This window comes from Heterocephalus glaber, unplaced genomic scaffold (assembly GCF_053883595.1).
Source record: "Heterocephalus glaber isolate CG9 unplaced genomic scaffold, H.glaber_assembly_v1.0 deba00001577, whole genome shotgun sequence".
Classification (NCBI taxonomy): domain Eukaryota; kingdom Metazoa; phylum Chordata; class Mammalia; order Rodentia; family Bathyergidae; genus Heterocephalus; species Heterocephalus glaber.
The window spans coordinates 19,606,904-19,611,426 of NW_028258358.1; positions in this window are offsets into that span (position 1 = coordinate 19,606,904).

The following is a 4,523-nucleotide window of genomic DNA, read 5'->3' on the forward strand; positions in this document are numbered from 1 at the left end:
AAAACCAGAATTGCAAAGACATCCAAAGATAAGAGAGACCTTTCCAGTTAAAAACATCAGTAATGGCTTCTGAATATAACTATGATTTAATCTTTGGCTATCTATTTAGTTAAGACATATTATATTGCTAGGTTATAAATAGAACAGAATAGATTCATTTACTGTACTGTTAGTTGAAGATCAATATCTAAACTCATATATTTCTTTTCATGATTTAAAAATGAACATTTCAGACATGGGTACAAAATTTTTCACTTGGTAAAATTTTCATAAGTATTGTTACAAATTTTCATGCCTTTAAAAAATAGTAAAAATGAGTGTTTTATAAAATATTTGAGGAAAGAAGAAGGGAATAGCTAAGTGATTTCAAGTAGATACTATTTTCTACCACTCCCAAAGCCTGTATGTTTGATACTTTGAATAAGGGAGGTTTATAGAAAATAAATGTGACATTTTTTCCTGTGTGTTATACTTGTCTCTAGGAAGAGTACTGTCTAAGAACCCTATGAAACAAGTTAAATTTGAAAACATAAAATATATCAATGTAGTATTCACTAGAAAAACTACCTTTTGCTAAACATTTCATTATTCCATTTATACTAAATGTTATTTTTATTTGTTTGTTTATACTATAATCACAAAAAGTAATAAAATAATGAAATAATTTTCTAAGACACTGCAATATCTTGACTTAAGCAAGAAGCATGTTGGCAATAATTTTCTTATCAAAAACTTTAAGGAAAGTATGCATTTGGATACAATAAATTAGGTAATTTCATTAGCAAATTTTATAATATAATGCCAGGTTTACTGTACAGAGCTGTAGCCACTAGAAAAAATGTGACAGAACTATACTTAAAATTGAATTCAGTGAACAGAGATAACATTGTACATACTATGGAGATATGAAAAGTGTCTATGTGTTTTTGTGTGTGTGGGTGTTGGGGAGTGGTGCTCCTGACCATAGAGTCGGTACCCTTTGGGAAAGCACTGTATTCTAAACAATACCCCAGTTCCTGAAGCTTTCATTATTATCATTGTGTTATATTGCTGATGAGAATAAATGAGTCTCTCCCAAGAACTCCAAATATGGCTCGAAATGTCAGAGAAATGAGAATCCTTTGGAGTTTTTTGTTTGCGGTTATGAGGGAAGCTTCTATGGTCAAACCCCACTGCTAGTGCCAAAAGAACAAGGATCCAGAATTTCTTAGAAGCTTGATCAAAAGAGAGTAGAAGGAAAGAGGAGGCTGTGAGGTTTAAAGGCATTTTTAGTCAAATATCAAAATGTGAAGTCAGACTTTAAATACTATGAGGGAGTAGAGTGCTATGGTTCGTAATACTACCTGAGCTGCTTTCATTTGGAATCCTTGGACCCCAATTCTGACTCTTCTCTGTCAAAGGCTTTTTGTTACTCTGAAAAAACATGTTTTTTTGTATTTTGTTTTCTTCTTTGTAGTAGTTCAACTTGTACGTTATTGCAAGAAGTAAAACTAACTTAGCTATCCACACAAGCAATAAATATCTTAAAATTATTAACAATTTTTAGATTTATGACTAGAAAAGCATATTTAGAATTATACTTAAAACATATAAATACAGTAATAAAATGATATGCACTACTGTATTTTCATTGAAGACCTGATGTCTCTCACTGACAAGGATGCTATACATAACACAAGACATCGCATGGGCCAGGAGACTTAGTTGCTTTTCTTGGGTCCACAATCTGGTTTTTTCACCTTAATTTGAGAGATAAAGTCTCCAACATGTACATAGCAATTTAAACTATTAATTTTTAAAATATTTTAATAAGACAAAATATTAAACAAAAAATGTACATTGAATTTTTTTAAATAAAGTTTTAAAAATTTTTTTAGTCAACCATTAAATTCAATGAAAGATAGCAAAGCACTCTATTATTAAATTCAGATAATTAACTTTGATTTGACATGAAAGTAAAAAGTGTTATTACTTAATATTTGCTTCCTTTTCCCATATGTTTCCAGTTTTTAAATTATCTTTCTTATCATATAAATGTACCTCAAAAACCTAAGAATCATTGTTAGAATTCACTCTTTATTCGTCAGTTGTTTTAAGAATTAATTTTTAGTTTGTCTCATTTTCCTCTTAAGAACAATTAGAAAAAATTATAACCACCATTAATCACTTAGAACAATATTCCAAAAATTTAAATATCTTTTAGTTTTGGAAAGGATTATTTAATGAAGAATGACATATAATAAATGTTCAGTAAATTTTCTGTATTAATATTAAAAATATGATTATGCAATAACCTACGTTAAGGTGGTTTTCAACATGCATTAAATTACATTTTAATGTTATGATTTTGGCCAAATAAGAACACAATAATTATCTCTCATAAAAGTGTACTCAACATAGAAAAATTTAGAAGGATGTTTTTGGAAAACATATGTATGGGAATCAAACTGAAGATGAATAGTCTGCCCAAATTTATCTGTATAAGTGGTAAGGAAGAGACCAATTTAAAAATGAAATTATAATTTTAACGTCTCAGTAAATTATTCTGAAAGGAGAAGATACCAACTAGTTGGCATTGTATAACAGATATATATTCTACTTCTATGAGAAAAATAATGTTTATAAAGAGAAATGCTCTTACTGAAATAGCACAAGTTTCTCTAAATCAGACAAGATACTGAGAAATTCATAGCTAGAATGCAACCATCTTTAAAGGATATAAGGACAGAAATTTTGGATTTACCAACAGTAGCCTTCTGTTTTGGAATCTGCTCAGATTTTCTCTTCAGGAAAAAAGTGAACATTTATAATATTTTCTCTAAAAGGCAAGGAATTATAAACCCATGAAAGCCAGTGAAAGTAATTATGGTGGCCTTCAGATCACGTTACTAAAATTGCCCTGTTTTTAATAAGAGAAAAATACTAAGTGTTTGTATTTGTGTTTTTTTAAAGGTAAGCAAAATTTTGTAAATCCAATATTTGATTAAATTTCTTGTATAATTCATCATTAGAATGACAAAAAATAAATGAAAAAATGAACTATAATAGGTTTGTCATTATTAGTTATATACAGAAGCTGAAAATTTCAATAACAGTTAAAGATTGAGGATGCATACTTTAAACTTGTGGGACACAAAACCAAAAATAAATCCAATGTTTTCCTTTAAGAAGGAATACAATATGCTTCCTCCTCCTCTCTCTCTCTCTCTCTCTCTCTCTCTCTCTCTCTGTCTCTCTCTCTCTCTGTCTCTCCCTCTCCCTCTCTCTCTCTCCCTCTCTCCTCTGTGTGTCTGTGCGTGTATGTTTTCGGTGTTATTCCTCCATGGGTCCTACACTTGGTTTGACAGAAGAACTGATTGTCCTTATACACAATTAACTTCTCAAAGGAATTTTAAAGAAGAAAATATCATTTAAATATGAAGTATCCCTCCAAAAAACCCTCATATTTGCTTAAATCTTTGAAAGACAGAGACAGTTTCTCAAGAGCATAGAGTAGGCTCTTGCTTATTGCCCATTGAAGAGATATGGGCTCCTTCAGTGTAGGGTTCCTCTCACATTATTCAGTGTTACTTTTGTGCAGGTGTCATACTAGCTTTTTTTGTGTCACTCTGTTGTAACTAGATTTGGCAAACTGGTATAAAAATTCTGACCTTCTGGTTACTGCTATTGCTTTGAATGTACTCTTCAGACCTGGAAGTCTTTGTTCCTCCACCTGGATCAGTGGTAATGTTACAGGCTAATTTGTTAACTTGAAAGTAAAATATAGTCTCAGACTTTTAGCAATCTTTAAATGTGTTAGATAATGACATTCAAGAATACAAGTTCATGACTGTAATTTAATAACTGAGGTTTACCCTATGTTTTCAAACATAAGGTCACTGAAAAGATATTCACAAGGTACTATTTATGTGAGAGAATGCTAGGAACAAATTCTAGTTATGTAAATGCAAATTTTGGAAATGTTAAAGTAACTATATTCAATTCAGTTTACCTGATCTCAAGGGACACACAAACAAGCGGAGTTATTTCAATCAAAACCTCAGGGAGCAAGACTAGCCTCATACTCTGCCATTGTCTTACCCCAGGGGAAACACAACACCATTGGTTTACTATAGATTTCTAAGATAAAAGTTTTAGGAGAATAAAGAATTGGCCAATTTCTGTGAAAAAGCCTTTCTTATGGTCCTATGCTGCATTGAGAGATGTTTTAATTCTCCAGAGAGAAATATTTGAAGAATGCTTAAGTTTTCCTTTTCCTCTGTGAGAAGAGTGCTTCATCTCTTTGGTGAGAGAAAATACCTAAAGTTTAGAAGCTCTGTTGACGCACAGGTAGGACTTACGCATTTTTTTTTTTTGGTACGGGGAATCAAACTGGGGTCCTTGCGCTTGCAAGGCAAGCACCATAACTTATGCATTTTTAAGGTGAATTAGTGAATCTTGCATCATGATCTCTTTTGCTCAGATATGTGGGGTCTCTAAATGCAAGCAGTACAGCAAATGCCTCAGCTATATATTTGCTCCCT